The sequence below is a fragment of the Diuraphis noxia genome, unplaced genomic scaffold (assembly GCF_037042655.1).
Source record: "Diuraphis noxia isolate RWA-SAM2 unplaced genomic scaffold, SU_Dnox_SAM2 contig0002, whole genome shotgun sequence".
Taxonomy (NCBI): Eukaryota; Metazoa; Arthropoda; class Insecta; order Hemiptera; family Aphididae; genus Diuraphis; species Diuraphis noxia.
The window spans coordinates 80,345,065-80,357,915 of NW_028301712.1; the positions used below are offsets into that span (position 1 = coordinate 80,345,065).

Below are 12,851 nucleotides of genomic sequence, written 5' to 3' on the forward strand. Positions count from 1 at the left end.
AAAAAATGATTAAGAAATACAAAAGAAAATTTAGGGAAAATGGGAATATTTATAATTATTTTTTACTTATTAACATGAACTTAGATTAGCTTAATATTTAGGGTGTTGGTGATGGGTTTTCCAATTTTCCACAATTCTAGAAAATTTGAAAATTTGATTTAATATTTTAGTAGCTAACTCAACAATAATACTTTTCAACAAATCTGCTGTACGGCACAAATTTACGGAGATTGATATACGGTTTGTTAAATCAATGAAAAGACTTAACAGGAAAATTTCTCATCCTCATTGATATAATGATACGTTGATTTTCAATAATTTGTTTAGTTTATCTGAAAGTATAAACCTTTTCAAGTTAGACGATAGCCAGAATTTAAATTTTACCTTAAATAGTACCTACTAGAACAATGTGTTAGAAAAATAATAAGTATTGAGTCTTTGTTCGACCTTTGTTCGTTTTGGACGTATTCTGTTTTATTTGTTCCGTTATCTAACTTTATAATATGCAGTGTACAAAGTGCAACTGTTCTCTGAACGACTTTAACCTTGTAAAGTGCGTTAAATGTCAAAACGGTTTGCATATCGCTTGTACTTCTCTTTCTAGCTTCTCTGGTGACTCTTTAAAAAAACGAGTTAGTTTATGGCTATGCACCACCTGTGAAGCTGCAAAACTTGTAGTCAAGAAAACCACATTGCCCACTCCTTCGGACATTGACTACTCAACTAAAATTGATTACATTCTTACTGCAGTTAATGAAATTAAATCTACTCTTTCTAAACATGAACAGTTTTTTGTAAAACTCAATAGAAAAATTGATGATGTTTCAAATCAATAGCGTGACCTAGGCGTTCGTACCACCTCACTTGAAGATAAAGTAACTTTAATTGAAACCCGCTTATCTAAATTGGAGTCCACGGATACCTTAGCAGATAACAACATAATATCCGAAGTTTCTGACAGACAGTTAAGATCACGTAATATGATTATATTCAATGTTCCGGAATCTGATGATAATACCTCGGCAAATGATTCTTCTGTAATTAAATCTATTTTTGATAGTCTATCAATTGTTATGACTCCTACAGCCATCATCAGATTAGGTAGAAAATCTACAAAACCTCGGCCGTTAAAAATTGTTCTGCAAGATGCATCTGATGTTTTCGTAATTTTGAAAAACAAACACAAATTGCGTTCAACTCCAAATTACTGCTCCATTCGTATTTCTCCGGACCGCAACCAAATGCAACGTGATCAACTGCGAAACGTATATTATGCCAAGCTTGAAGAACGAAAAGTAGCTGGTGAGACAGATTTAACTGTCAATTTCTTAAAAGGTATCCCAATTATCTCAAAAAACTAGTAACTGGCCCTGTTTCTGATCACTTAAATATATAAGTACTATCAAAATGTCCGAGGAATAAATACTAAATTAAATGTTTTGATGCGTAATGTATGTTTATTTGATTATGATATAATTTGTCTCTCTAAAACTTGGTTATCACCAAATGTCAATACATCGGAATTAGGTTTTAATAATTATTCTACTTATCGCTATGATCGTAACTCTAATACAAGCATCTGTTCAAGAGGCGGCGGTGTTCTATTATCTGTAAATAATAAATATTATTCTTGTTTGTTATCTGTACCCGCGAGTCCTATCGAGCATTTATTTGTACTCATTAAAATTAATACCTCATATATACTAGTAAGTAATGTTTATTTTCCACCTCGTTCTGATATCGACAATTATAATATTCATTTTGATATCGTTAGCAGCCTACTGTCTAGTTTACCATATGTAAGAAATATAATTATGGTTGGTGACTACAATCTTTCAAAGTTAACTTGGCTCCCTAGCCCTATAGGCTTTTTCCATAGTTGATCCAATTTAACTTTAACAGAGTCTGAATTTCTGTCAAAATTATCTTTTTTAAACATTTATCAATTTAACCATATTTATTGTAAATAACAATGGTTCAATTTTAGATTTAATTTTATCTGATGCAAACAGTGTTTCAGTCAATCGATCAGATTGTCCGCTTCTACCTTGTGATAACTATCATCCAGGCTTACTTATTATTTCTTTTCCCATTACCATAATTAATCCTATTGAATATAATTTATGTACGTATAATTTCTATAACTGTGACTACTATGATATTAATTTCACTCTAGCTTCGGTTAATTGGAATAATCTATTAAAAAATTTAACTATAAATGATGCTGTAAATATGTTTTATTGTGTTATATATGAAATCATTGATATTTTTGCTACTAAAATTGTTAAACGTCATTCAAACTACCCGATTTGGTTTTCAAAAAATTTAAAATCTCTAGTTTTTAAGAAAAAAATTGCCCATAAAATGTATAAGAGTACCGGTTTGGTGAGTGACTACAAAGCGTTTTCAGAACTTCATGCCAAATGTAAGTTCTACTCAAAATCAGATTATCAACTTTATATTAATAATTTACAAAAAAATCCTAAACATTTTTGGAAGTTTATAAATAACAAACGCAAAACTAACTTTTTACCAAATTGATTTAAACAATCAAAAATTTGATTCACCGAATGATATTTTCAATTCTTTCTCTGCTTTTTATTTCTAGTGTATATGAAAATAACATTAATATTAATTTGAATTATAGCCAGTTTAATTAACCAAAAGTACTCCTGTCACCTTTGCACTCATGTACAATAGACCTACTTGATATTTTTAATTCGCTTAACTCACTTACTTCTAGCTCATGTCCTGGACCTGACTTAATTCCTAGTATATTTTTCAAAAACTGTACTTATACTTTTTCTCCGCCCTTATTATATCTATTTAACTTGTCGCTTTCTACTGGTATGTTTCCTGATGCATGGAAAACTAGCGATATTCGCCCTGTACCAAAATTATCATCAGATCTGTCTAATACCTCCAATTACCAACCAATCTCACTACCTTCTATTATACCCAAGGTATTTGAATCTATCATTGCCGCAAAAATCGTACCTCTTTTAGCTAATGTTATCGTTGATGATCAGCATGGTTTCCGTCGTAATAAGAGTACCATCTCTAATCTGCTGGTCTTTCAACACTTCTTATGTGATGCTCTTAAGATTGGTAATAGTGTTGACGTTATCTACACTGATTTTCCCAAAGCTTTTGATAAAGTTAACCACCAGATTTTATTTAAAAAATTAGAACAAATCGGTGTATGTGGTTCCCTCCTTAACTGGCTAATTTCCTTTACCCAAGATCGTTTTCATATTATTTCTTACAAAGATTATAGTTCTACCCCAATGCGTATTACATCTGGTGTTCCGCAAGGATCTCACTTAGCTCCAATCTTATTCAATTTATTTATAAATGATTTAAAATTTCATAACTGTTCTAAACTGATGTTTGCAGATGATATCAAATTTTTTCGTATAGTTAATTCACAACAGGATGCTGATTTACTTCAATATGATTTGAATATCCTATATGATTGGTGCACTAAAAATTATCTACCACTCAATATTGATAAATGTCAAATAATGACTTTCACTAGATCTAGATCGACTACTTACTATAATTATTTTATAAATAATTTGTCTCTTCTACGTTCTAATAGTCTTATTAAAGACCTAGGTATATTATTTGACCCAAAGCTAAAATTTGATTGTCATATTCACATGATTATTAACAAATCACATAAATTATTAGGTTTTATTAATCGCAGTACGTCCCATCTGTGAATGTGGTTCTATTGTATGGTCTCCCTACCAGACAGGCAAAAAAACAAGATTGGAAAAAGTAAAAACAAATTCTTACGCTTTATCTCATTTAAGTGTTCCATACCTAGAGAACCTCACACAACATACAATCCAATCCTATCTTTATTAAACCTCCAGACTTTGGAATACAGACGTATAAGTCTTGACTTATGTTTCCTTTATAAGCTTTTGAATGGTAATGTGGACTGTCCCGATTTTTTGAGCCGTTTAACCTTCTATACTCCCACTTTTAACACGCGATCGACTAACACTTTTCATTTAAGCCTACAAGTTACTAATTATGCAAATAATACTCCCTGCAATAGATTAATGAAAACTGTTAACACATTTAAAATTGATATGTTCAGCTCACCAAATTTTGATTCATTTAAATCATATTGTAATTATTTAACTCTTAACGCTTAAACACACTATGTTATTTTTATAATTTTTATTCATTGTCTTTTATCTCAACCAATTTCCATAAACATTTTACTTATATGCAGTGGCGGCTTGAACTTTTTTTCCCTCGAATCACGTTTAATATTTTTACACCACCCACCCTAAAATATAGTTATTAGTTATTACTTATTATTGTACATTATCTGCTGAGTACACAAATTATATTTATTATTTATAATTTAATATTTAAATACCAACCTGCAAAAATGGTCCAATCTACCTTTTCCAACTATAAGACCTACCCACCCAACCACCCATTAATATTTTTGTGAATCACGTGATTCAAATATACTCCCTTCGAGCCGCCACTGCTTATATGTCTATGTTTACTATTAATACTATACTTATTATTATTGTTATTATCATTATCAAAGCTATTCTTCTTGTTATACATTATCATAATAATTGTAATATTATTGTTTATTGTAACAGGGCCTTACCCGTTTAATACTTAATAAATAAATAAATGGCCGTATCCATTTTCCTCCAAAAACGAGATACCGTTTTCCTCCACTGACCATTTTCCTCCACTTTCCATTTTCCTCCAATAAATAATAAAGTAGGTAATATAAATAATTTATTTATAGCATAGAAAAAAAAATATTTTTGTCAGGTCATTATGTTTAATATAAATAAAATAATAAAATAGTTAATAGGTACCTATAAATAATTTATACATAGCAGAAAAAAAATTTGTCAGGTATTATGTTCAATATAAATAAAATAATAAAATAATAAAATAGTTAATAAAAATAAAAATGAATTGAATATATTATTATATTTTTTTAAAATTATAGGACATTTCAGCAACAAATCATGAATACCTGTTTAAAAAAAAAAAATTAGACATAATATGATAATATGATAATTATTTTACTTTTTGTACACTAATACTACAACAAAAATATTTGCTAAAGTATTGGAGGAAAATAGACACAACTTTAGTCGAAAATAATGTGGAGGAAAATGGAAACCAACCCTTTTTTGTGGAGGAAAATGGTCATTGGAGGAAAATGGTACCTCGTTTTTGGAGGAAAATGGAACCGCCCAAATAAATTACCTAGCGCAAAAACTAATTCCGTTATTGAAAACCTACCTAACATAAAATCGTTAAAAACCCAAAATACATTTTTAGTATTTTTATGGTTTTTATTATTTAAGTTTTTGACTTTCAAACCAATTTGCTTTATAATCCTAGAATTATAAATCTTAACTGTTAAAAATTAAACAAATATGAAATACTTAATTTAATGAATGATAATAATATCTGTGATATTATGTTGTTTATTTTAATAAAAGTGTTAGGTATTATTATTATTGAATAAATCTCAGACCTCAGTAGGTACTTAATACCTACATTATAATTTATAATATTGTTAGAATAACAAAATAATAATATTGCAATGTTTGTTATTTAGAGCGGCCTCTATCGGATAAATAAACAACGTTTGGTTAAAAACTATATTAATAGAGCAATTCACAGTATCGTAATCTAAGTTAATTTTTTTCATACAATTTATATATTTTAAGCATCCAAAATTTTAAACTAAGCAGTCTTTATTAAGGCCGTAAAGGAAAATATTTATTAAAATATAATGAATGTAGATCTAAAAGTATTAAGTATAATATTATTTCAACATTTTATACTACAGATTTTGAACTTATTAAACATGAAAAATGTAATTATTATTCTTAATCTTACAGGTTTAGATTTTTTAACTTATATATAATTTATTGCTTATGCATAGGAATTCTAACCCTAACCATAATACAATTGAAAGCCACCTTACTGTCGAATCATTGCAATAGGATAACAATAATTTTGAGTGGTGTTCGGTCAAAACCACGCTAAGTGAGAGAGATACTTAATTTTTTATTCACTAATTTTGCTGTTCGGTGATAATTTATTTTTACGAGGTACAGATATATATATATATCACAACAATATTAACAATTTATAACATGCGATAAACCACATGAAAACAGTCCATTATAAAGAAATAACGGAAATACAGTTTTTGGTTCACTCAAAATCTAAAATCTGTAGAATATACAGTGGCACATATAAAACAAGGTATATGCTAGAAATGTTTTCCAGTACCTATCTAGTTGAATTTCACATACAAAAAATTCGTGTTAACGTACGCAACCGTGTTCTCAAAAAGGTGCATCGTACGCAATCGTGTGGTACCCCTTTTGAACAACCCCAAGACCCGCTACCCTCTATATAATATTTTGAACGCTTCAATATGGAGGTTTAATAAAATAATATTGTAGATTATAGATATAGGGGAAAGTGGACTTATCAAAAACAAAAAAAAAAAACAGATATTGTGTACAATAATGTGTCTCAATTACAATTATTTTTGTTTTAAACATTATCCAAGCTATAGGGGAAGACTGTAGAAATACCTAACATACCTACATGATGACAATATTATTATTAAAATAATTAAATAGCCACTACACTTAATCTATAATTATAGGCGCCAACATCTCTAATATATATTCAATGTGTAGATACACATCGAGCTATACTTAGATACATATATAGGTATGTTATGAAATTAACAACCGTTTCAGAAAAAATAAACTTCAAAATTATAAAAAAACCATTCATAAGTTCTCGTGTATTTTGAAATACCAACATAATGCTAGATTGTTAGAGGTATGGTATAAATAAAATAGAAATAGAATGTTTGTGTTCTATTGATAAGCATTAAGTACTTACTACTAACGACTAGCCTGTATATAGTTTCTTTGATTATTTTCGAAACGTAAATTGTATGCACAAAAACCTTTATAGTTAAGTTATTATAATGAAACATTGAAGCTATTGAAAAAAATGTCATGATAATATGTGTTACAAAAACCTAATATTTTGATTTTTTTAAATCCAGGTTGGAATCACCACCATCTGACACTTAGGGTTGTCTAAACGACCTAGTAAAATGTTGTTGAAACGCAGAAAATAGTGTTATGTATGTAGGTTAAATAATAATTAGGCCTGTTTCAAATTATTAATGGTGGCTTAGTGATAGTGAGCGAACGTAAACTAAAATGAGTAAACAACATTTTAAAATTATAATACAGCGTGAGTTGAAATTATATTTTATGAAGTGTTTTTCCCTCAACCATAAACTTACTTACAAAGATACGAATATAATATCCATCAATACCGACATAAAGTTTTAATTCATATTTACTGGCAAACGACAATTAATAAAACGCAATCAGAATATATTTTATTAATACACACTTTTGATTTAATACAATTGGACTTCAAGCATTTGACATCGTAGATACCTCATTAAATATACGCTATTTGGTCAAATATAATTTTTTTATTTGTTTATTTATTTAATTGTGTCAATACATCGAGTATTTTTACAATGTCAAAAAAATTATTATTCAGGAATAAAAATATTTATACTGAAATACATACAACGAATTGTATGAACTAATACCTATATTATAACCTTTACGAAAACATAACTTATTGAGGAGAATATGAGAACTAAATTACATTTGAATTTAAAACTGCTTAAGGATAGTGTTCTGTTATAAATACACTTATAAACAAATTATTACAATTTCAACTCTAAATTATTTATATATTGAAATACAAATATTACGAAAAAAATTGTGTTACATGACTGTGCATGGTATCAGTCTGTATAGAAATAGTGACAGTTATGTTGGCATATAAAAATAAAAATAAAATATAATAGGTAGGTAGGTGTATAAAAATAGAAATCGAGAATAAAATTCTATGATAAAAAATTGTTTTGTGCAGAAAAAGTCACTACAATGCCCAGGAGACATGACATTCTTGCCACAATCCATTCAGCACTAAGTTTGTACGAATATGTTATATTTTATTGTGGGTCATCTTTCAGTGGTGGGTTTATATAAATGAAGCAAGGTGTAGTTTACAAATTACTGACTAGTCGTATGGTATTCGGTAACAGAAGTATTAAAATGAATATTAACACAATTAAGTGACACCCAATAATTATATTCAGATATAGCGTGGTATACATTATGTGATATGTGATAAAAAGGTTAACCCCGAACAACATTTTGTTTTGAGTCCAGCATACGGGTATCAAATTTTATATTTTAAATTTTTGATTAAATTCTAAGTAATTATTCACGTCTCAAACTAAAAAAATATAAATCATATCATACAATTGTATGTTGATATTCTTTATTTAAATTAGCCTAAAACATCAAAAACAATATATCTAATGTCAAGTGTCATTTTATTTTATAACCAAATTTTTGTTATTTCAACTATATACTAGCCAATCTGTAAACAAACTTTACTTTTTATTATATAATTCAGTATATGCTTTGTATTTTTAATAAATAACTATGTATAAAATATAATTTCCCTGGTTTAAAGATAAAAATATTAATAGAACCTTTAAACGTAACAATATGAATTACGAATGCGTGTATAACTACTCAATAATTAGACCTTCTGTTCAAAATAATTAAACACTTCAAAGGAATACTTGTTTATTACCTACCTATATTAATTAATTCTAAATCTAAGCTTTTGGTAAAAAAATTTAACCATGATATCATAATTTAATGCCACCGTAATTATTATTATTAAGATTTTTTCATAAATTACAACAATCCAATGTTAAATAATAAATAGAATGCACTGTGTACAAATACGTATTAAAGAATATTAATAGTAGCAATAGAAATATTTTTGAATAAGTTACTTGCGGTCTGCGTTCATTAATGTATAAAAATACTTTTTATTTTAATAAAACATTTAATCCAAGATGAAGTAAAACATTAAATAAACATTAAAGTACGTACCGTGGTATTGATTAAAATTATTTATTATTAGATACTTAAAATTGTTGGATTTTTCATTAACATATTATAATATGTTAATACCTATGTCATTACTGAAGTATAGCGATGACGCATTTAAATTGGTGTTACGGATTGACAATAAATTTTACTTTATAATTTGTATTGATATAGTTGTGGTATATACTTTTTTTTCTATTTGAAATAAAGTCCTTACAAAAAACACTACATAGAAAATCACTCAAATTATAAATTTTATACGATATCGAACAAAAAATTGAAAACTTATTCTCATACAAAATGTATGAAAAAGTATAAATTAAAAAATTATTATTTACCAGAACAACCATATTTTGTATCAAAACATAAAATTAAACTTAAACCTCAAACAAAAAATCCACAATGTAACGTTTAATCAGTGTGCAAGATTAAAATAATAAAACCTTTACAAAATACAGTATAATATATGATTTGTATTAGAGCTTTTACTTGTCCATGTCAGCGGATTGTATAAAAAAAATTCTGTCAATGGCCAAACCACATCGTTTTAGTGAACAGTCTAACCTACCCTCGTCGGAACAAAAGGTCAGAAGCCTAATGACATGGCCTTATTAAGCAGCAATTTGGAATGGCAATGACTCATATTATATGTCTCCCTTCTATACCCCTATTATCATATATCGACGGGAGATTTTCCTCCCAGCCCTTTAACCAGGGCTAAAATACGATTCTATTGTTCGCGAATTCCTCTTACTCGCAAATAGGTTCATTGCTTCATTCGTCAAAAACCTGCTGTCAGTGCCAATTGTTAATTGACCCACCAACAAATACACGGATTGTATATGTGTTCAGCATATATTTTACTAAATTAAAAATATTTAAATCAACAAAAGTTAAATCTTTTAAAAATGTATGTATATTAGAATTTTACCTTCGATTTATAAAACAATTGTAAAAAATCAACAAGAAATTAATATATTGGAAAAGATTTAGAAATTTGATACATAATCATCAATAATCTATGATTATCTATGAATTGTTTTATTTGGAATAAAAAGCAAACTTATATTACTTATAACATTTTTTTTTAATTCACCCAAATACAAATTTAAAAAAAAATGAACTATTGCATTCTACTCAATATTAATTATATGAACATAATATTTTTATGCAATAAATGTACTAATTCAATTTTACCAACTATTGCTATAAGTATGAATCATTTAATTGTTATTTTATATTTAAAACATTTCTGAGCATCAGCCTTAATTATTAAATATGTTAAGATTTCAAAAAAAAAAAGCGGGTAAGTCGTGGATGTCGCTCTGCTGTACAGTAGGTTACAAGTGGGTTACTGTAATGGATGGAATTAAATTTTAATCCAATGATATTATATCATTGTATACGAAAAACGATTCTGAGCGAAGACGGTTTATCTGTCTAGGATATATTATAGATTATTAAAAATTTTCAAATCTTAGATTTAAAAAGAAATTTTTTTATGGATTTCTAGTTAGAAATATAAGTAATTTGCGAATTTTCGTGATTTTTACGTATGTTGTCAAAATTCAAACTTTGAATCCTTGTAAAAAAAAAATTGTGACCATGAATTTATTTTATTTTTCAACTGCTTTGTTACAATGAGTTAAAAGCCTTGTATTAAATTTTAGCTTAAAAGTAACAACTAGATTTAATGTAGGTACTATCAGAAAATAATAATAATTTGAAAATTAAACCATTTCGTTAACTGCTTTTCATGTATGTAGGATATCTTATACAGATTCCAAAGAACATTTATGAATATAAAGTTAATACTCTATACTCTATAGTTCCATTCAACATCAAAAACTTGCTTTTAATAATATTCAATAAAAACATTAAAAACTAATGTTGAAAATTAAACAATGCAGACTGTTATTATGACCGTCACCTATGTGTTCGTAACTTAGTCGACAACTCTTAGTCGTACTAAGATCATTTTCCAGTGTTTAATTTGTAGGGTACATTTTAAACAAAATCTTTAGTACCTACATATGTAATTAATTTATAATTCAACATAGAAATTTAACTACTGTAAAAACTAAGAACATATTTAATTTGTGGAACATTTTAACACTCATTATTTAAAACTAATAATCTGATATATCTATTAGATATAATTATATCACAATTATGTGTGTCTGCTTAGAAACCAACCAATAACTATAACTTTCGGCTAAATAACTACTTATGCTTATAAAAATAATTACGAGATTCATTTTATATATACACAGATCTAAAATGTATTTCCAACCATGATTTTGTTTACCTAAGGCTTTTGATTAGTAAATATAATCAATGTAAAATATAGAGAAACCCTCACGTGGATTATTGCCAGTATAATAAGCAAATTTAAATTAACTATTAATTTCCTCTATTCTACATGTAACGTGACAAAAGACTTAAAAACAATAGCGTGCAAGGCTATGAAGTTTGAACCTAATCAAATGTAGAAGTTTTCAGAATGTTTTCTTGGGAATAAAACAAATTAAAATTGGCTAAAAAAAACAATAAATATCTTTGTACTTTATTATACTTGGAAACCAATGAACAATACGAGTAATTAAACAAAGTATTTTATAACATAAAATATATTATATATATATATATAATATTTAATGAATCATCAAGAGTATAAAAAATATATTAGCTAAAAGATTGTTAAATTGTTTAGTTTAGAATTTGTGTTATGATGGCATTAGTTGATATTATGTAACTATTTACTTTATTTTACTTAACCATTATTGTTTACTAATTTTCTTTAATCTGTGTTTCTATTATATCCTATAATATAGCAATAGCAATAAAATATTTTCATTATTAGACCTTACAAGCAATATGGGTTAATGCAAGGTGGATTTATGATCAACCATGATGGCGCACGAAAAGACAGTGTAAATCTTCACTGTATCTCTCATTATCATTCTCCTATGTCAGATTGTGAATATATATGTATATTGTTAATCTCTAAAACACTCCAATGATGTGTAAGGCAACAACCCAAAATGGTCGGTGGTCATAAATTTAACACCAGGCACAATACATGAGAGATGTTAAATGTTTTTCACTACACTAAGTGAAAAGAAACGATATGGCAATATTATTATTTATTTTATCAGATCAAACTCAAAAATGAATACATTATAGGTACCTACATTTTCATAACATTTTCATTTTTTTATTTATTGTTACATGTCAAAAAATATCAAAACAATATTTTAAAATACATAATACATAGGCGATAGATATACAAAGTAAATCATATTACGTACTTATCATATTACTCAATGAATTATAATATACTAATATGTATAGTCAATGCAGTATTATGCCTAATTTTTAAAATTCTTCTATCGTTTTTCAATAGGTCTACGTTAAATTTTACACTTTTTGACCACAATAGGCCCTGTAATTTGAGCTTGAATTTCGATATCAACAGGAAGTGATCTGTGTCGATCTCCGCTCCACTGAAACTTCTTATGTTCTTTATGCTGGATCGAAATCTATTCTAAATTAATATATGATCAATCTAGTTGAGCGTATTTACATCCAGAGACTTCCATATTTTAGATCAGGAGTCGGCCACCTTTTCACCTACATGGGCCATAATTTGTTTCAGTTTTTTTATAAGGGGCCGCATACAAAATTAAAATATTAAAATATATAATTTTAACATATAATACTAATATTATATTTACAGATAGCAACAATCATATTATGTGTATAAAATTGCAATTGTCCCTATTAACTAATTTTTAATTAAAAACATTA

General features: G+C 27.3%; 1 protein-coding gene across 2 annotated transcripts in view; it reads right to left on the reverse strand.

The window, feature by feature from the left end:
* The window catches only part of LOC107161411 (uncharacterized), a 256,312-nt gene that overhangs the window by 186,359 nt on the left and 57,102 nt on the right, over nucleotides 1-12,851 (reverse strand). The gene's annotated exons all lie outside the window — the stretch shown is intronic.